Consider the following 22,528-nt stretch of genomic DNA (forward strand, 5'->3'; position numbering starts at 1 on the left):
CACAGTGAGTAGAAAAAAACCTCTGGTGACCAAGTACAGCATGAAGCAGAGTGGGTTTAGGATCATGTGAAGTGGGGGTTCACTTAGGCATCCTGAAGCCATGGTGAGTGGCCTTGACATGAGGGGAGTGTGGAAAACCTGAAGTAGGTGCCGAGAAGGGATTATGTATGTCACAGGTAAGCATGGACAAAGCGAGGTGAGCTTGGAGAACATGCAACATACCGCGAGAAGGGAGACCATGAAGCAGATGGTAAAGATGAATAACATGAAGTAGGAGATTAGCATGAGGCACGTGTAGCATTACAAGACTGTATCTGGTAATGCATCTTCTTAAAAGCATCTCAGACACTTTGGGAAATAAACAGATGTTTCTGGCAGGCTAGTGACCCTCAAAGGTTGGAAGAGCAGGTGAAGTCACATAATCAAAACCAAACACAATATATAGGCATCAGTCATTTGTAGTCTATGGGCTGATAGTGCATGGGAATATTGTATTAAAAGCAAAATTAAGTGAGCATCACTTAATGTACAAGTCATTTTCTAATGTGTTGCAATAAATGTGAAGAAATGTGCAAATTGTCCAAATTTGATGTAAAGTTTAGTTCTAGATATTCACTGCAGTATGTAACCAGGGAAAAGAGGTCTGAAAGGGGAAAACAGTCCGTTTTAATGGTCTGTAAAACCAAACCTGCTTGATATTTGCCTTTCTGACTTTTAAATCTCAGAATCAGAATATAAACTGTCATGGGAAAACAGTGACTACGCGGTTATGTTAATTCTGACCTGTTCGGAATTAGTCTCTACAAAGGGAGTGCTGAAACCACTGCACTTTGGAGCTATACCAACCAATATCTACAGCAAGGGAGTGCTCTTTAAACAACTTTGCCTAACATATTACTTGGCTTTGTATACCCAGAGTTTATCAGGTAAACCAAGGGATCTCCCTCTAATTCTAAAAATTGCTTCTCAAAGGAGTTTATGTGAATCTATGTGAGATTCGTGCTGCAAAACAAGTGCCTTAACTTTTCACAGATTATACAGGTTTTAACTATCTTACATTTACACTGACCTGTCTTTGAGGCAAAGGTGATATGTAAAAAATATTGTGTCCTCTCGACAAGGAAACTAGACAAAGAATCTGAAAATGTATACAAAGCTAAGAGGATTCCCTGTCCACACGATCAGCTTCAGGTTACAGTTACTCTGGCTTTTTCTAAGTTTTTCAAAACCTATTCTGGATTGAGCCACAGTGTAGCAGAAATATACAAAACAGTTAATTCTAGCAAAGATTTGGAGCTTCAGAATAAGCGTAGGAAGTAATAAGTTCCTCCATTTGGCATTTCACTGCCTCTTTGCTAATCTTTTAGATGCAATGCTTTTGCGTTTGATGATCTGTTCTGTCTTACAATAAGCTGCAGCTTTAACACTACCTTGTCAGTAAGTATACAGGTGGTGATGATATACTCAGATCTTCAGTCGCGTAACCTCTCAATTTGGCTCATGAGGTCCTTCAGTTTAGACATTTAAACTTACCTCAACTATGTGTGTATTGTAAAGGAGTCTTGCCATACTTGAGCATATTTGGAGTGCATTGCATTATAAAGAGTAATATTCCTTCATACGTTCAGTTCAAGACATATTGTAATATATAGTATCCTTAAAATGTCAGTTCAAGACATACTATAAAATGTAGTAGCCTTAAAAAGAGTTCGAGACATTCTGTAATATGTAGTATCCTTACAAACTTCAGTTCAGGACATACTATAGTATCCTTAAATGCAGTGATTCCACCTCCAAGCTTTTACAGCACCTGCAGCACACTTTCATAACAGATGGAAGTATTCTATTAAAAAATACACAATCAATCTGATAAGAGACTTCTAGTTGGAGATTCCTTACCTTTTGAATTTCCTGCCATGCGTCAGCTTGATCCAGAGAATTTTCTGAGCCGTACCCCTGCGCACCATTAGGTGGAGTTTGTCAGCTCCTTGTCCCTCAGCGGCAGCATCCATGCCGGATATGATGTAGCGGGTCATATAAAGGCACCAGGCTGGCGTGCTGAAGTTAGTTGAGAGCTACTGTGAGAAAAGGCCTCTTTTGGCATGGTTAGCCCCAACTTATGGCCTTGTATGTGATGTAGCCTCAAAGTTGTTAGTGCCCACCGCCCCTGCTAACCAAGTTCCTGGACCAGATCTCTTTCCCAAAAACTGTTGTGATGCATTGGCACAATTGGCAAGACCTTTAGCTGCCACTATAAATCCCTAGTACATTGTACTTGGGTACCCAGGCCATGGTGTACTAAGGGTAGGCGCCTGAGGGCAGCAGCACAGATTGTGCCACCATCTAGGGCCATGCATCCCAAAGTACCCAGCACTGCCATTGCAGGCTGAGTGTTATGATACAATCCTAAAAGACAAACTCGACATGGCAGACAGCCTGTGTGCCCTGTCCACTATACACTGCATGCACTATAGATAAGTCACCTCTCTGCAGGTCTTCCAGCTCTAAGGCAGGGTGCACTCTATTGTATGGGTGGGCATAGATGCATGAGCATTATGCCCCTACTGTGCCCTTGTCAAACCTGAGAGATAGTAAGTGAACAGAGCAGCCATTTTAATACATGTTCTGGACACTGGTCAGTACTAGTTTCAAAGCTACATGACGGCTACTCTAAACCCTGCCATGGTTGGTGGTCGGTCACAACCAGTCTGCCACCACCAAACAAGATTCTGGAACCCTAGGGTGAGAGATCCTGCTCTCTGGGTCCCAGAACAGAGCCATTTCTGGGTGGAGGTGCAAACACCCCTTCCCCCAGGAATGTGCACTGCCCTGCTAGAGATCTCCAGAGGGCTTACCGCCTTTGAAACTCGACCCCCAAGCCTCCTTCTAGCAGCAGATGGCTTCCCCCATTGCAACCCCCCACTTTTGGCGGGAGCAACAGCGGGAAACCACACAAAGGATAGGAGGAGTGGTCATCCCCAGCTTGCACCACCCCTAAGGTGTTGCATGCAAGGTGACCCCTCCTTTTCATTTTCCTCCATCTTGCACGGAAGGAAAATAGTCAATCAGGTGTAAGGAAGTGACCTCTGCCCAAAGGAAGTGGTCACTTAGAGGGTGTAGCCACCCTAAGGTAGAAGTCCCATTGGTCACTGCTTGCTGGGTAATCCCTTAAACGCCCGCTAAATACAGTATTTAACGGGTATCCCTAGACCAAGAAATCAGATTCCAAGGACAAAAGAAGACCATCAACAAAGAAGACACAAGGCTCGAGAACTGAAGTCCTGCTGCACAAAGAAAAGGCGCCAAACGCTGCCTGCCACACCAAGGACTTGACAGTCGCTGCTGAGGGTTTGCTTGGACACTGGATGAACTTTACAAACCCCTAGAGGACCTCCACTCTTCAAAAATCACCAAAGGTCTCCCACCAGAGTGAAAGCCTCACTCTCCTGCAACCCAAGACCAAAGACCCATTGAAGGCCACTTCACTGGACGGCTGCTGCCCAAGGAACCGGACGCCGCAGCCAGACCGAACTCCACCCGACAGACCGTGAGGTCAAACCCTGCAAGTATGCCATGTTTGATGGCACTGCGCCCTCCAGTGGCCAGAGGCCTAGGTACTGGTCACCTCAATCATACACCAAGAAGGATAGTCCCTACCGGTCTGCAAAAGGACCAGGAGGAAGCCCCAGTCGAAGGACTTCAGAAACCACCAGAACCTCCCACCAGAGTTCCCCTGCTGACCTCCAAGTGACCCTCAAAGAGACCTACCTCCAGCTTCCAAGGGCACATTTGCTTAAAGCTCCTGGCTCACTGATTTGCTCTGCACCCGGCCGCGCTGTGCCCTGCACCGAAGAGCCTGCTGTGCCTTAACAGTCCCCCACCGTTTGCAACTTGGACACTCCAAGAGGACCCACTGGACTACCTGTGCAGTGATTTTCCAAGTGGTCCCCCACAGTGACCTGGCACCAGTTCCAGCGACTTTCTGCAGCTGCTCTGGCTAAAACTAGGAGCCACCCCAACTTCTCCAGCTAGTCCATAGTGCCCACTTACGAGCTCAATATACCTGTAAAAGAAGACATTGGTAAACGCATTTCCTGATTTTATGTGCATTTTCAAAGTATGTTCTCCATTGATTCCTTTGGTGCGTAATTACGCACAGAAAGACTATTTTTATTAAAACTTCAAAAATTCCTAACTTAAAAATAACTTACCCGAATTTGATGACCTTGGTCTTAATTTTTTTTAATAAAAATCCGAAGTATTTTTGTAAATTGGTCTTCAGTTATTCTTTTGAGTGTGTGGTCTCATTTATTGATAGTGTGAGTACAACAAATTATTTGCACTTCTCTAAGATTAACCTAACTGCTCGACCGAGCTACCATAAACATTAGAGCATTAGGTGGTCTAGTTTTTACCTCTGTAAACCAGTGTGTGGTTCCCTGGACCCCTTGCACACTATGTAGCGGGCCAGTCTCCTACACTACCCTTCAGGCACTTTTTGATTGGCCTTTTTTGAATTTTTGTTAAAGATTTTTAGAGTTTCTACTCCTGGTGTGACGAGGATGTCATTGAGGAAGGCCCGATTTAAGCCCTGCGGGTCGTGTCATCAGGCGATGTCTGTGGCGGATCTGCACCTTGGGTGACTTTGGTGCCTGAAGCGCAACCACAACCTGTAGTCATGCTCAAAGTGTGAGGCCATGCACCCAAAGGCTTTGAGGAAGCAGTTCTGAAGCTGATGATGGCCTGATGCTAGATTTTAGGCAAGTAGAGGCCCCAGGCAAGAGGAAGGTCCCTGGAGCGGTCACAGTGTCCTTCATTGATGTCGTCCCTCTCCAAGTCCTTGGGACAATCGGGTAAGTCGAGGCACAAGAAGAAGACTAAGAAGTTGAAGCGTTTTTTGACGCCTCCCAGTTAGTGGCCGTTGAGACAAGGGAGCCTCAGGGCTATAGGCCACTTTCCGAGGAACCTGCACCAGGGCCGACTCCGTGCTTCCCCGAGTTTCCGGCAGCTGCAGCGTCCCCTGCCCAACTTTGTGCGGTTTATGAGGCCATGCGCCTCATTTCTGGGCAGCCCGATTCTGCTGGAGCACCTTCAGGCCCCGCAAAGTCGGGAGGGGCCCCTTCGGGTTCCACGCTGGCGGCTTCAGCCTTAACACTGAGGGACACCCATGGATCCAGTTCTGGGCGTGGCTTGAACAGCAGGGCATATCCCTGGTGGTTCAACATCTGGTGGGCTCTCAGACAAACTCAGCTAAAAATGTCTTCCAGATCACGACTAGTGTCTCCAGCAGGAGGTCCCTTTCAGCAGAGGGGAGAGCCTTAGCCAGATCTTTTCCTCTCCGCGCAGAATGTGCACTGTCAGCCGTTTTGCACGTTGGAGTTTCCAAGGCGGAAATCGCTCGCAGGGGTGCTTTTAATCTTGAATGGAACTCAGGCTTCCTGTGCGCCTTTCCACCCATACCACATCTGTCCAGAGTTCTCAAGGAGATCAAGAATGACCAGGCCCAAGTAATCCTTGTGACTCTTGACTGGGCACAGAGAGTCTGGTATCCCAAGCTGATGAGCATGTCAATCGATCTTCCAATCAGACTGCATCTTCGAGAGGACTTTCTGTCGCAGCAGCAGGGGAGGTTTCTACACCCGAACCTGTCAACTCTCTGCCCTCTTGCGTGGAGATTGATGGGTGGCAGTTGACAGCTTTTGACCTTCCGCCCGAAGTCTGTAATGTTATCTTGGCAGCCAGGTGCTCCTCCAACAATGCATGTTTGCTCTACCTATGAGCACTGCTGTACACATAAGGTAACGTGGGAGAATGAGTATTATTAAGTCTGGCTGCAATAGTGGATTTCAGGGGAGCAGCCTCATGATGTTTAGTATCTTTGGACTCAGGATGACAAACCCCTTCTGATGGTAATGGTGGTTTTGTCATAGAGGTCCTAGAAATGCCACTTTCGGGGAAGGGGGCATTTCTAGATTCTGAAGTGGTCCTGATGTCTTATAAATTTTGCTTCATTCTACAGGTCATGGGGGTAGCTCTTATCTATGCATTCCCCAGGCGACTGCTATAAAACTTGGGCATCCAGAACAATAGATCCCTGCCATTTGGGGCCTGGCTAGATAGATAGGTTCTGTTAGAGGTTTTTGATCCTTGGCCTCGGAGCCAGACCATGGCCCCACCAAAAATAAAGATCTGCATTCCAGAGCCTCAGAGTGGACAGGGAGGAAATTTAGGGGAGACATCTGATACAAAGGAGAACCCCTTCAACCACCCCCAACTTTGCCATCTAGTATAACTAGGGGTACTCAACATCTGCAGGGAGGGTAACCTTTACGGCGAGGCAGGACCAGTGCTGCTAGACCACGTGGGCATACTACCAGAGGAATCTGTTGTGCACAGGAAGATAACTGTCTGAGGAGGGGATCTGTGTGCCCCTTCCTGCTTAGAGTCTGGCCTGTAGCTTATTGCCTGCTGTTGTGTAGCATCCCGAAGGGTAACTCTCCAAAGGCAGGTTGGCTTGACCCCTGTTCTCTGAGGAGGTCTCAGGAACATCAGAGACCTCCTGAGAGGGACTTAAAACAGAGGGCACCGCTCTCCAGATATTACCGGTCATCGATGTGTCTACATCTTATGCTGGACTTCACCTGGCAGCAGCGGTGTTAGCATGGGTTATGTATTGTGTCTGGAGACCGGAATTGCCTTGTGTGGAGCTTGCCAAAGACTGACGACACTTTAGGTGAGTGGCCCTTCATCTTAGGGACCGCTGCACACTGAAACGTCTTGTTGGTGTAAACAGGGTCACCCAGTGCGGGACCCTGCAGGCCCACTGAGTGTGTCACATTTCTCTTGTGTGAGCCTCGGCTGCATGCTGATTGTGTGCGGTGCCCTGTTCATTGGTTGCAACCCTCGGAGGTGGGGGTGCAACCCGAGTTGTGCTATACCTGGCCTTGTATGGCACGACTGAACTTGCGTTGAAGTGTGTGACGGATGAGTCTGGTGCAACAACAAGTCTTTGTGTACTAGACAGTTTACCTCATTCCAAAGAAGTATGGAAACCCAGCCCAGAGTGTTTCCGGATGGTGTAGTGCTACTCTGGTCCTCATGTACTAGACACTGTGCCTCCCAGAGGGTTGCAGGATTTACATCCTTTGTGGGAGAGTCCGGGAGGGTCTTGTGCAGTTCGTCATCACTACCAGACGGGTGCCTCTGTCCGATAAGTTACCATCTTGGAAATTGGCTTTTAAATGATCATAAAGGCTTGCAAGCACAGTGGCATTGACTATCTGGATATCTAGGCTCCGCATTAGGGTGGCGGGAGTGTGTGCACACATACGAGTGTGTGCACACTATGTGTGAAGTCTTTTTTGTGCCATGCAGAGTGGTTGTGGTGGGGAAGTGCTGTGTGTTTGCTTTACACATTGCCTCTGTGATAAGCCTGATTCCTCTGTGCCAAGCTACCCAAGAGTGAGCACAGGTTGTAAAGTAAGTGTAATCACCCACCCTTGACTGGAGTGGCGGGATCTACCCGTCCTCCCCGCTATGTGAAAGGATTTCTAGGGGCAGGGACTACCCTTTTAGAGCCCTAGTTTTGACATACCAGTGGTCAGTGTTCTTCAAGGTTGTGTGCTTCTGGCGTGGAAAGTTGTGAAAAGAAACTGAGTTTGGCGCACCTGGGTAGCGCCTATATAGGAACTGCAATGTAATTTTCGATGCGGATGACGGACGTGGAGCTGATCGACGCTACCTACCAGCGCGCAGGAGTATTGCTCATGAAAATCTTTAGGATCCAGTCTGAACCCTGGGGAATATTCAAAGGTAAGGAATTTGCAGCTAGATACAGTCTCTACCAGATAAGGTTTTACTAAGGGTAAGTAACTTGTCCAACATATCTAAAACTTTATAGAGTGGTTGGGTCTAGTTGGGCTTAACCCTCCAATGCTATTGACGTGACCACCTCATCATTCCCTGGCCTACCACCTATGCTGGGATGGGATAGTCTCTGCTGACCTCTGGACATCTTCCTCCTACAATGGGGTGGGGGAGACTCTGCTGAACCCTATCCTTCTTCCTGCTACACTGGAGTAGGAGAGTCTCTGCTAGCCCCTGGCCTGCCAACTACAATGGAGCGGGAGAGTGTGTGCTAGACTCTGGGTGGCCTACTGCATCCACTGAAGTGAGGGACTATATATATATCAACTCCTCTGCCACCTGGACCGGAATGAAGGAGACTGTGCCAGTCCTGTCTCACTACAACCCCCACTGGGGTGGAGGAGTCTGTAAATGCCTGGGAACTCTCGTCAGCATTTCCGTCCCTCGCACTTGCTGTCTGTCTGCTTGTCTGACATGTGCAACTGCGCTATAGCCCGTTTGGCATCTACGCTTCCTCCGGCAGCCAAAAAATATCAACACGCTCCCTACCTTCCCCCATATTCAGACGTTCTTACAGTGCACCTAACATTTATAAACCTTTCTCCAAAGATTTCCCTCTCAAACTGAGTCTTGCATTCCTGCAACTGTTTGCTTCTACCCATGAGGCCCTCGAGTACAAAAACAGAGGGGGTTCTCCACCTCGCTCACCGCTAGGAGGGCGATGTCTGTGATAGCTCCAGGCCTGCAGGGCGTTAGTGGGGGTGGAGGCCTCTGCGTGAATCTTGCCTCTCTTAAGCTCTGTTGGAGAGCTCCTGAGCAGACGGCTTTTTCTGCAAGGGGTATTGTGTCACTTTATCATAATATAAGTTCGTTGTTGTTAGACGTTACTTTAATATGTGTCTAACGTCCGCGTTGTTTCGTGGAGTGCTGACTAGGCTAGGGGCAGTTTTTCCAAAAATATTATTATTAACATGATTGTGGAGTTTGCAGTGAGGGTGGGGGGTGGCGTTAGTCGCGCCCACACCCCCTGCCTCCACCGTTTATAAATACCTCCTCTCAAAATAGCAGCCGGAGCGGTGTTCGGGGCATTGCCATGTATGTCGCAGGTGCCCACGGCTGCGCTTGCAGCTGACGGGGACCCGGAGCCTGCAGTACTGCAGCGAGAGCAGCAGCGCGGGCAGGAGCCAGGGCCCTGAGGGCAGCCCAGGTTGTGACGAGGGCGCCGAGGGACCCCAGAAAGTTATAAGGTTTTACTACAGAAGCAACCGAGAGAGCCCTCCAAGGTGTTACCCTGTACTATAGGAGCAGCAACCGACAACCGGGGGACTAGAGCGACATCGCTGTACTACTGGAGCACCACAGGACCAACCAAGGAAGCCGAGGTACTATAAGGAGAATCCGAGAGACGCCACTGCTTTACATTAAAGCCCGGAAGTGCCCTTGGAGCGGTACAGTTTTGTGCCGCTTGCTACTCACCATCGTCCCAAGGTCCTCGCCGGGATTAGAGGCGCCTGAATACCGTCCCCGGGGCCACGATGGTGAAGTGCCTGATCAAGATCAAGACGAAAGTGAACGTGCACCTGCGCATGATCAACCACTGCTACCGCGACGTGAAGGTGCGCGTGCTGAGCCTGGGGCCCCGGCTGCTGGGCAGGGCCCTGGGCGCTCTGCCGCTGCTCCCCGCGCTCCCCGGCCTCGCGGCTGAGCCCAGCGAGCAGCAGCCAAGCCCCGAGGGCTTGCCTCTAGGTGAGCCCATCCGACGTTTCTTGTGTCTCTTCGCCAGTGTCGTGTGGAAAGAGTCCGTTAGTGTGCATCTGTGTTTGTGCTGGTGCGAACCTCCTTTGTTAAACAAGTATGCCGAAACCGTGCAATAGGACTCATGGTGCACCTGAATGATAAGTCAAACAAGGTTGATACCGGTGGTGGTTGTAGAGGGAGAGCAGAGCCCAGTCAAGGGAATGGCTCGCATCTTAGAGCCCGTGCACAAGCCGACCCCTAAAAATATTTACTATGTAAATCACACAACAAACATCACACAAAATATCATAGTCTCTTCAAAGTAAAAAAAAAAATGTATAAGCTTTGACACTACTGGGGCACATTGTACCACTGCACTAGGAAGTATTTATTAAAATGCTAGTTTTCTACAACTGGTAGTCTGAACTCACATATTTGAAAGTGTTTTCCTACACTAAAATGAAGAAAAATGTGGTGAAATAAAATATTTGCCTAAGATCACACAATGTAAGCAGGGACGCCTCGATTTATCCAGGTTTTCTGGTTTCATTTTTGTACAAATCAGCCAGTAAATGGGTATCTATTTGTCTTTTCTTATGTCAAGGCTTTATTTTTATATTTTACTGTATTTTATGCAGTTCTTAAAAAATGAGGCGCAAACTTGACCCAAAGGTATCTAAGCACTTTACATGAACACCAGTTATTTTACACAGGGTCACATGCATTGTTTATAGGACTAGGGAGCTTAAGTGATTTGCCCAGAATCACAGGATGTTGAGCCAATGTTGAGACTCTAACTTGTTTAGTTAGTTAGGTCCAAAGTCGGCAGCTATCACCGTAACGCCTATATCCTGAGTAGGGAGAGGGAGAGTGACAGGCAGATGCCACATGAAAGTTTTGCTCATTATGGGCTCGAGGTTCCAGCAGGACCTCAAACTGAGCCAAAACCAGGCTTCAGACTTGAGCCTCCAGTGCCTGACCCACCTCTAGGTAATTGCTTGTGCTCCTGTTCCGAGGGCACATGTTCCTGTCAGAGCAGGATGAAGCTTTATTCGGAAATGGTTAGTCCTGTTCTGTAGTAACACAGAGTAGAACAAAACAACAGATTGAAATTTGTCCCAGAGTAATCAACTGTGTTGCAAGTTGGTGGCTTCATTTACAGCTCGGAAGGAGACCAAACAACTTTGCCACACCAGAAACAAGCATTGACAAAATAAATAGCTCTAGCTTTTGTATAGTATTTTTTTTGGCAGCATAGCAAATTAACCAAATCAACAGTTTCCCATCCCACAGATCGGACAGGGTACTTTAAACATCCCTATAAAACAAACGAAGTATGCAGAGTTACTGGGTTGGGGGTTCTGTCATTAATGTTATATCACTGAAGTCATAGGGATTGTGAAAAATGTAAACCACACAAAAAACAAGTGGGCAAATGAGCCTCACCCATTCAGAAGGAGAGTGGTAAGGGTGTAGTAAGAAGCACTCATATGGTAGCGCACTGTCATTTACACCCAGCACATTTTCAGTTGAAATGGCCACTAAATGTGCATAGACATGCAGTTTTACTGGTAAAACTATAAAGCATACAAACAATTACGTCTGGAAGTCCGGTTTCAGCGAATATTTATGGTTTGCCCATTACCAAGTAAAGTATCGTGATTTATTTTGATCCCTTTAAAATCTTTGTTCCCATCATACTTCAGAATTACAAGAAATGTGCTTCATTTGTTCTGTTCTAATTGACGATATATTTTGAAATATATATATATATAATTCATTTGCAAGCATTTAAATATTGATGTGCATCAGAAAAAAACCTGAACTGATATCCTACAGCATTTCCTTTCTCTCTCTGTACCCCAGCAAGATTGTCACCTAGGTCACTTATAGAAAATCTTCGCACATTAGAGCCAGAGAAATTAAGATAAACACTAGCTAATGAATAAGCAGTAATTAGTCAGATGACATAACCTGACATTTGATCTTGGTCTTTAAACGCACAGCAAATGTGACACGATAAACACAATTGTTAAAGGCATTTTAATTGCTTATTCACCTTCTGAACTCCAGCATGTTTTTTTTTGGGGGGGGGGGGGTGGCTGCAGCACCACGCACCTTTTCTTTCAGTGTCTATACAAGCCAAGCAGAAGAGCACTACATCGTCCCAAAACATACACTCAGACAAATATGTTCAGCATGTGCAGCTGGAGTGCGGACAGTCCCAAAATGCGAAGAACATCTATTGTATGACAGCAGCAGTACAAGCTTCTATATACACTGTTCAGGTACGATACACGCAAGAACTGAGCAAGCTGCACTCTCACTCAGCTATAATGCAGTTCATACACCCAAGTACCATCCCTTCTCCTGACTGCAACAACATTCTTCTATTATTTAATTCAAGGATTTTTTTTATGGCAATAAGGATTATCAAAATTCTGCCTCCTGTCAGATGAGCAACTGCAGGCAAGATCTTAATATAATGCATTTCACAAATATGTCAGGAACTCTTCCTTTATGAAGCCTCTTTATGGACTCACAACAAGAGAATCGAGTGGAATGCAGGATGATGCCCCAGAGGTGACTCAGCTTGTTACCATCTTGTTTGGTTTAATGAAAGCACAGGATAAAGGCAGGTCCAGATAAAAGATTTGTCCTCACACATGAATGGGGTGTAGATTATATCCTTTTAATGGAATGTATAGGTACCTGCTTTCATTGATTAAGTGCTGACCCGTTCTGAGACTGGTGTGCTCATGGATACCAGACAAAAGAACAGAATTTGGGTTACAGCTCCAGGTTGACTTCAGTAATTAGGTATAGAGGAGATTAAAGTATCACCATGGACCTCAACTCTTCAGTCTCCACCTGTCAAAGTAAAGGCTCCACATAGTAACTCTGCACAACAACATCCTCTCCTGTCTAACTCGAGATTATCTTTGGATCTTAAATCTGTACTGTGTCTAAATACACATCTGTATTTGGCAGCCTCCTTGAAGATACAAGGTGGTCAAGGACTGAGATTCAACCGAGAACTTTCTTAGTTATGCCAGGAGACTTCCCTGTAATTTAACATGGGCTTCTTGTAATATCTAGAGTCGTTTTCTTTAGTATCTGTTCGTAAACCTCTAATTGTAGCGGGCCTGTTAGAAACATCAATCAAGAAGAACTTTACTAGTTTGTTGCGCCACTGCATGCCATGCATTTCTCCATAGCAGCAGGAAGTTTTATATGGAGCTAGGGTCAGATCTTCCTTCGTTTATGTAGTCCTTTTGCCAGTCTTCCAATGTGTGAAAGGCAGCTTCATTTGGCCCTCTCCTGGTATCAGTCAGGTGACCCCTATTCCCACAGGTCTCTCCTCTGCAATGGGCTCATAAGAGACTTAAACTGGAGAAACTGTTGTGGTGGGCTTCTCCCGTTTTACTCAAAGCTGAGGTGTTACTTACATTGCATTTTGAATTTGGAAGAGTAACCTTTGTTGCCTCAGTTACATTATTGCCAAGGAAAGGGGCCTCTACATAAATAACCAGAGGCTTAAGCGATTGGCTGACTTAAAGGCTTTTTTTCTGCCTAAGTGCAAGATAAGAGTGTTACACCCGCAACACAATGGCAGTGTTCCATGCGAACACGCAAAGTATAATCCTGTTTGCAAGTCAGTTGTATTTATGGGTTTTGAAGAAGGGGTATTTCCACCAAACATCTTGCAAGTAATAAAGGTACATCATGAAATAGTCTCAGTAAAGAGTGGAAAAGGGCGTTAACCAAACGTTTTTCAATTGTTAGTGCTCACCTCAGGGTGGAATTTTCAACTCAGGGAAGAAGCAAGAGCGACAAATATTGCAGCAGGAATGAGCAAGAATCCTGAATGCTTTATCATTAGTACACTTATAGATACGTTGGTCCATAAGATTTCTTAATCTCAAGGTGAATCCAAGATGATTAACGCATCAGATGTTTCAAATGGTGTCCAAGTGGCTCCAAAGATTTTAGTTTACAGACCGCAAACATTTGATTGTAGAATTTAGAGTTCATCTATTGTATGTTATTTTACAGGTGTAGAAGGCACAACTTTGGTCTTAAGAGTGGTTTCTCCTCTGAGGATGAATTTCACTGCAGGTCACGCATTACACCCACATCTTCAGCTGATCAACATTGTACCCTGTAGTTCTGCCCTCTGTCTCACCGGAGGTGTCTCAAGATAATTATCATTGAGGTTAGAAAGGGGCCTGTGAAAGTATCACTAGTCTCTACATCTGGAAAAAGGAGAAACATACTATATCAAGCAGCTTAAAAAATATTCTCTTGTTTTATCTTGGTTGCTAGTTCTGATATTCAAATTCAGATCCCATTTGATGGTGCCTCCAGGAATTCTGACAGAAACAGTTATCTATATGTATTTATTAGGGGCTCTTCCACGCCTAACCTCGAGTTCAAAGGCCTCATCCAGTTTGGGATGCTTGAGTCCTTCTGCCTGATGTAATTCATAAGCCTTTTGAACCAGTGGTCTTCATTGACAGGACTATGGTCACACAGAAAGGAATGTTTGGTTACTGTTACCCCCAGCATGCTAAGGCTGCAAACCTCAATTATTGTTTGTTGATGCGACTCACACAGCTCACCACAATGATAAATGTGTTCCTAGGTTTCCTTCTTCATTGCTTCTGAAGGTCTTGTCAAACTTCTGCGTTATTCAAGAATTGTCCTTCTCACCACTGTTCTGAATCCACATTCAGCTACTGAAAGAGCACACCATGGAGGTCATGAGTTCTATGCAAGCAAAAGCATTTTGATTTGAATATTGACTAATTATGTTATGTAGTATTCCATGACACCCCATTTTAACCTACTTTTCCCAATGCAGACCAGGATTAACAATGTGAAAATCATTCCTGGCTTCAGCCACAAAACATAGCTCAGGCTTAACTCCGAGGACAACAGCATGAGCAGCCCTCGATGTGGTTGGGCCCTTGCACTGGGGAGTATCTCGGTCCCTATGACACAGCGCTCATCCCTTGGCAGCGTGACCCATTTAGATAGCAAGCGGGTGATGGGTGGAAATACCTGAAGCAATTTTAACCTCTGCTGTGTTTTTTTTTCTTGACTTTATCTTTGCGAATACAGACTAGGACTAATCATATGTAAATTATACAAGGGCTAGTCCGAAAATTGAATGCCAAAACTGTTTGGGCCATCTCTTCAAAATGGAAATTAGAACAACCCCAGAAGAGTTTCAGACTTATATGGCCTCATTTCTGCAACGCTGCTTGTATCTCCTGCACAGCACGCATGGGACCAACATCTGGTATACCCAGCTCCAACAGGATGTATCTGGAGCATCCAAAAATCTTTTGCTCCACAAACGAACTGTACATATGGCCACTTTACTATGTTTAAGGATAACTAGTTCCCAATATTTCGGGAAGTTGCTGAATACCAGGACTTTATACCGTGAAGGCATTCACCTCAAAGAGTGAAGGCCATGAACATGTTTGGTGGCGTTCCACCTGCATATTGCTCTGTAGTGGTCTGCAAAACAATGAATTGGGCTTCACCTCACTCAATTCACTACCCAGGTTGTCCATGCTATCATGCAGAGCAATACTTTAAGTCGGAATCTTAAGAATTTTAGCAGCTGACACACCACCACTACTATTCCCATTGTCCGCTCTGTTGGGAAACCTCCGATACACACATTAGGGTAAATAAGTTATTTCTGTTTTAACTTCCTTAGGAAAGCAGTCCTGATTCCTCTTATCCTCCATACTCTCAGGTCTGTGTAGGTATGCCGTTTGCTGGAGAGAAGGCTGAACGGCATGTGGTGAGTTGGAATGGGGACTGGGCCTGCTTGGGGCTGCCCGTGACCCTAGGCGTCTCTTTTTTGGCATGGCAAAGTGCTCATTTCCAACTCCTTGTAGGGATGGGTGTCCCATTTGTATAAAGGAAGGTGGCTCAACTGACAGTGGGTAATCTCAATCATTTTCGCATTTACTGTTTCAAGATAATCATATTTTTGTGACTGTGAGACACCTGCCTGATATGTATTCTAGCTCTAGATACCTGACAGCATCCACGAGTGAATAATTTCCCAGTGCTGAGAATGCAAACCTACTGATTGAACAAAGGTGCCAGTACTGCAAATGCATATGTATGTGTATAGTAAAAAGCAGAGAAACGCTTCATAGGAGGGCCTATGCATTAAAACAACGCAAAAGAGCATTTATGGGGGTGAGTGAAAGTATGGTGTTTGTATACTAGGCCCCGATACCCCATTCCCTTTACCTGTTATCTGGAGTTCCTCCGAACTGCTGGCGAATCAGCATGTAAAATGATATGTCCTGCAGCCCGCCGCTGCCCCCTCTTTGCTCTCTCAGTGGTATTCAGTGGTTTAAATCATAACATTGCACTAGTGATATGTCAGGGTGGGGTGAAGCAGTGCTGAGTCCTGTGCGATTGAATGTATACATGTCATCTTGCTATGCTGTTTCGAGGCTGCAGCCCATCCAGCTTGTATCCAAGATATGCATCTCCGGACAGACAGTTTCACAGTCATGCTGGAACTGAGCAGTCAAACGCCGCTTTAATTCATGCAAAACTTTCCTCTGCAAAGGTGCTAAACCCAAACTTACACAAATCAAAATAATAAGCAGACATTACACTATTACCTCCCCACCCAACCACCAGCAGCAAATTAAGTCCCTTGATAGCGGCAGCTGCTAAAACCTACTTTTTTTGCAGTTAAAATGCTAGTAAAAACATTTTAAAAAATCTACTTCAGCTAGAACTAGAGATTCTTTCTTGCAACCCACTCAAATACTCCTCGCATCCCTCATGGCCCGTACAGCACCCGCTCTGCACATGGGCTTCTGAGACTGGTCTGACGAATTACCCAGCTACATCACACCGGAAGAGGCACTGGTGGCCGCCGTCTTTGTGTTACAGGCGCGGAAGTTACTGCTGTGGCTAAAAGTATGCAACCTTCGTGGATGTGTTTTTAGATAGCGCAGCCTGGCTGTGAAGCAACCGAGCACTGTACATTGCACGATGGTTAGGAGACGATCTACAAGTGCATGTACATGAAGCGGGGATTACACAAATACTTTTTGCACACAGGCGGTTTAGTGGTCTGCCCAGAAATACACGATGTTGAGTTTGGAGACGGGGCCAGGATTTGAACCGGATCCCCAGGATTCAAAGGAGGCACTCCGAGCTGCTAGGCCACACCGCCGATAACTTAGACCCAAAACTGGAAAGCAGGGGCTTACTTAGGTTTGACCTATCATGGCGGCTGTGCTCAATGTCAGAGAGATTGGCCTTCGACAAGTCCCATAAACCAATCATACACCTCTGTACCTGCACTGAGGCAGCGTGGTCAGGGTGAGAAGGAGGTTCTTGTCTCACCTTCACCATGGGAGGTGACCAAAGGCAAGCAGAGTGGGGGGGCTTTGAGTTGGGGGGGAACCGGGTCACTATGAAAATTAATACAGGGAGTGCAGAATTATTAGGCAAGTTGTATATTTGAGGATTAATTTTATTATTGAACAACCATGTTCTCAATGAACCCAAAAAACTCATTAATATCAAAGCTGAATATTTTTGGAAGTAGTTTTTAGTTTGTTTTTAGTTTTAGCTATGTGAGGGGGATATCTGTGTGTGCAGGTGACTATTACTGTGCATAATTATTAGGCAACTTAACAAAAAAAAATATATACCCATTTCAATTATTTATTATTACCAGTGAAACCAATATAACATCTCAACATTCACAAATATACATTTCTGACATTCAAAAACAAAACAAAAACAAATCAGTGACCAATATAGCCACCTTTCTTTGCAAGGACATTCAAAAGCCTGCCATCCATGGATTCTGTCAGTGTTTTGATCTGTTCACCATCAACATTGCGTGCAGCAGCAACCACAGCCTCCCAGACACTGTTCAGAGAGGTGTACTGTTTTCCCTCCTTGTAAATCTCACATTTGATGATGGACCACAGGTTCTCAATGGGGTTCAGATCAGGTGAACAAGGAGGCCATGTCATTAGATTTCCTTCTTTTATACCCTTTCTTGCCAGCCACGCTGTGGAGTACTTGGACGTGTGTGATGGAGCATTGTCCTGCATGAAAATCATGTTTTTCTTGAAGGATGCAGACTTCTTCCTGTACCACTGCTTGAAGAAGGTGTCTTCCAGGAACTGGCAGTAGGACTGGGAGTTGAGCTTGACTCCATCCTCAACCCGAAAAGGTCCCACAAGCTCATCTTTGATGATACCAGCCCAAACCAGTACTCCACCTCCACCTTGCTGGCGTCTGAGTCGGACTGGAGCTCTCTGCCCTTTACCAATCCAGCCACGGGCCCATCCATCTGGCCCATCAAGACTCACTCTCATTTCATCAGTCCATAAAACCTTATAAAAATCAGTCTTGAGATATTTCTTGGCCCAGTCTTGACGTTTCAGCTTGTGTGTCTTGTTCAGTGGTGGTCGTCTTTCAGCCTTTCTTACCTTGGCCATGTCTCTGAGTATTGCACACCTTGTGCTTTTGGGCACTCCAGTGATGTTGCAGCTCTGAAATATGGCCAAACTGGTGGCAAGTGGCATCGTGGCAGCTGCACGCTTGACTTTTCTCAGTTCATGGGCAGTTATTTTGCGCCTTGGTTTTTCCACACGCTTCTTGCGACCCTGTTGACTATTTTGAATGAAACGCTTGATTGTTCGATGATCACGCTTCAGAAGCTTTGCAATTTTAAGAGTGCTGCATCCCTCTGCAAGATATCTCACTATTTTTGACTTTTCTGAGCCTGTCAAGTCCTTCTTTTGACCCATTTTGAAAAGGAAAGGAAGTTGCCTAATAATTATGCACACCTGATATAGGGTGTTGATGTCATTAGACCACACCCCTTCTCATTACAGAGATGCACATCACCTAATATGCTTAATTGGTAGTAGGCTTTCGAGCCTATACAGCTTGGAGTAAGACAACATGCATAAAGAGGATGATGTGGTCAAAATACTCATTTGCCTAATAATTCTGCACTCCCTGTACTATTTCCCTCATATCTGTCTTCTGTTCTCTCTTTCACTGCTTTGCTCTCCTCTCATGCTTAGCTCCTTCTCTCCATTGACAGCGAGCTTATTTAGGTACCAAACCCTCGCCTGGAGGCCTAACCAATTTTGGAAGGTTGTGGAACAAAGCGTAGAAAAGAAGAGTGGTTTGCTCGGTATCATACAACTTAGTTGAGTTTAGAATTACCTGATTATTTTTTGAATTCATGGTCTGCTCAAACGTTCTACACGTCTGCAATGCTATGGGTGGGGCTCCCTTGGTAGCACTGCAACTTTTTGAAGATGCGCATCGGCCGGCATCCACGGGTGCTTCGGTGCCTAGGATTGGGGCCCTAGATGTAGGCTGGAACGTTGTTACATTGGCAATGTTTTTCTGCTCATTGGGCTTGTTTACTGTTGGTTTTTATTGTATGTTTCATATAATATTCAATAAACAAATAAATAAAATAAAAAAATTCATAGTCTGCAATATAGCCATGCCAGATGCCCATGTGTTCGTGTCTCAACCTCTTCTTTTGCTCATCTCCACTATGTCCTTCTGCCATCCCGCTGTTTTTGTGGGATGGTCTGCCATTTGTCAGGCATGTAACTGTCCCTAGCCCCTTCTGTCTAATATGGGCCTGGGAAACAGGACATATTCAAAAAGGAGAAACAATCGAGCCCTGTTCATTTTTAAATTAATTGTCTGAAACTGCCTTTTTGTCATTTTCAAAACATCCTGCTACATGTTACACCTTCTTCTCTTCTTATATGTACCATACATACACTCCCTCACTCCTATGCGAGAGTCCACGCTTACTTGTGTAGCACCATGCTGCAAACTGAATTCCCTCCAAGTAAGTTTTGGCAAAATAGGCAACAGAAAACTGACAGAAAGTGCATTGCCTAGAGAGATACAATTTGGTAAAACGAGGAAGCCACAATTAGAATCTAGGGCCCATATTTATGGACTTTTGAAGCACAGCACCGCTGCGTCAAAAGTAAATGTCAGGAATGCACTGTATCTATGCCATATGGTGCTTCCTGTCCTTTCCCACTGCGCTGGAAGCCGTATTGGCTGCCTAGCTCCAACACAGGCACCCTTGCACAATGGTGAAAAGGTGGCTGTGTTGTAGGGAGGATTGTTTTTGTGCAGGAAGGGCTACCTTCATGCACAAAATCAATCCTGGGAGGCTTTTTCCTATTTTTATGTTTGCTGCAGAATTCAGCTCATATAGAAAGAGGGAAAAACAAGGAGAAATAGTGATGTTTCTCCTTGTTGAGCCTCCCTTGGGGAGGCGTAAGGTTTTGGCGCATGCGCAGGTTTACAAGTTCTTGCAAATCTGGGGATGTGTCAAAATCCATGTGTGTTCCATGGGAACACACCGCAACACCTATAGAATGCCCCGCTTGCTCAGAGTAAAGCAAAGCAGTGATTTGCACTGCCTTGTCTTACTCCATAATTTTGAGGCCATTCAAAGCCACGCAAAGTGGCTTTGCATGGCTTCATAAATATGATTTGGTGGTTTGCGCTGCTGTTGTGACACAAAAAGTGACGCAACGTTGGTGCAAGGGGCTCATAACTGTGTCCTTAGGTCTCCTGGTTTAGACTCTGCTCCTGAGAAACTAAACCACAACTCTACTATCTTGGTCTCTTTCTGGCCCAGCCTCTTCTTCCCACTTGGCTAATTCTGTCTTCTGTTTCTCACTATCTCCTTCTTTTCCTTTCTCTCTCTAGTCAGAGATCCCCACTCCATCTTTTTCCCCTTCTTCTACTAATCTTTTGTCTAATTTTTACTCATTGTTTACTCATTTTCTTCCCCCGCTTTTTTCATTCTTTTGTCCTTCCACAGAAAAGTATGTAGTGATCACATTGTAGTCAGCTACTGCCTGAAGTGGTGGAACAGCCATGAGCTGCTCACTGTTTCTCACAAAACATTTCACGCATTGGGCCCAAAGTGTCAGTTTGTAAAGCCCTGCATCTTATTCTACCTGCACCAGGTATAATGTATGCAGCATAGTGTTCCCACTGAAAAAGCCACGTAGAAATGACACAGACAAGGCGTAAAATTGTCGCATGGCTTTTTCCAATGGGACTCTCCTCGAAGTGCTGGAGTTGCATCAGTTTAACAACTCAACTCCAGCAATGCATCACTAGCGCCAACAGATGTGCCAGAATTTCTGATGCATCAGTGAAAAGGTACGCCATGGAGTTCTGCATTGTAAATTCAGCACATTCATGGTGTCGTTAGGGGTTGTGCGGCAGGCGCAAGAAATCTGACGCATCCATGACCGTGTCAGTTTCCTGTAAATGAGGCCCGGAATTCTCAACAACACATTAACTACTATTATAGGTATAAATAATGTTTCTTACGTTAGTGGAAAACTTCCCTTTTCTGCAGTGTATAAAGTTAACCAGCGCCAGGTCGGAAGATTGATTTAAAGGGAAAGGAATCCTTTGGAAAATAGTGAACTTGCTCATCTGCATTTTAACTGAATGTGTGTGATCCAAGGAGGCAAACCCCCCCCCCCCGAGCAATACATTTGGCCTGCCTGATGCAGCGAGCTTGAGCCCTACCACAAATCAAGCAGCAAATGAGCCAGTTATGTTGTTGTGACCTTAAAACCTGCAGATGGTGGAAGAGGCCTGGAGTTTCAGTCACTCCAATGGCTGTCTATATAGTCTTTTGTTATGCTACCCTATATCCCCTTCCCAGGTGAATCGAGAAAATCTGTAGTCGTAAAATTGACAGGGAACCACCAGATAATGCTTAATACTAATTGATCAGTATCTCATTGCCTCAGTTCAGTTCATACAAACAAAAAGATTGAAAGAGTCTAAACGTTTAGGGGCATATTTATAAGCCCCTATGCGTTGCTCTTGCATCACGTGCCGTCATGGAAGAGCGATGCAAATGAAAAATGAGATTTATAAAGCCATGCAAAGCCAGCATCAAGGAGGCCTTCTCCTCGCGCCATATTTACAAAGTGGCGCAATGCAAGTATTGCGCCATTTTATAACACCTTGCGCCACATTATACCTTCACCAGGCATACTGAATGCATGGGGGGCGTTCCCCCGTTAGGAGGCCCAGAAAAATGACAGAGTTAAATCTACGAGATTTCACTGCACCATTTTTCCCGTCATTTTTCAGGCGTTAAAGTGACGCTCCCATTGTTTCCAGTGGGCCTCCCCAATCATTGCTGGACTAGCACCATAATTTTTGGCACTTGTTGACCGATGCTCCACAATAGCTTTGTGCTAATGTGTGCCCTATTATAAATACGGCACTATCATGGTGACGTGGAGGGGGGGGCACAAGAAAAGTGGCACATCATAGCTGATATGCCACTTTTTTGTAAATATGCCCTCAAGTTTGCTGTGCCCAGCTCTTAGCAGAAAATAGCACGTTGCTATTCCCAAATAGATACTGAGAACAGCCTCAAACTTTAGAGACCTTATGCAGAGTTCTACAGTGGCACTACTATGGGAAGGGCTTTCCACTTTGGTTGTGTCTGAGTGGGGGGGGGTTAATTGGTTTATTTGGAAGAGAGTGTGGACTGCCTCCAACCCCTTAATGCTCTAAACCTTGTGTGAAGATTCGTGGCTTTATTAGTTGTACTTTGTTATGTGCCAGTTTCTGTCTTGGATTAGATCCATACACCTATCTGCATTTGACAAGAAACTGGCTTTGCTTTCATTTATATTTAATTTATATTCTGTATAATTAAAGTTTTGTTTACAAATAACCTCTCACATGCTACGTCTCCACCCCACCACGTCTCTCCTCTAGCACAGCAGTCTCACACGTGCAGCTGTCCTTTGACCATTCTTAAGTCGAATTATGTTTAGATGTTTCCACTCCTTTTTCCCCCTAAACC

The 22,528-nt window shown here is 45.4% G+C and overlaps 1 protein-coding gene across 5 annotated transcripts in view; it reads left to right on the forward strand.

The window, feature by feature from the left end:
• The window catches only part of FRMD5 (FERM domain containing 5), a 396,131-nt gene that overhangs the window by 364,615 nt on the left and 8,988 nt on the right, over nucleotides 1–22,528 (forward strand). The gene's annotated exons all lie outside the window — the stretch shown is intronic.

Source organism: Pleurodeles waltl, chromosome 3_1 (assembly GCF_031143425.1).
Source record: "Pleurodeles waltl isolate 20211129_DDA chromosome 3_1, aPleWal1.hap1.20221129, whole genome shotgun sequence".
NCBI lineage: Eukaryota > Metazoa > Chordata > Amphibia > Caudata > Salamandridae > Pleurodeles > Pleurodeles waltl.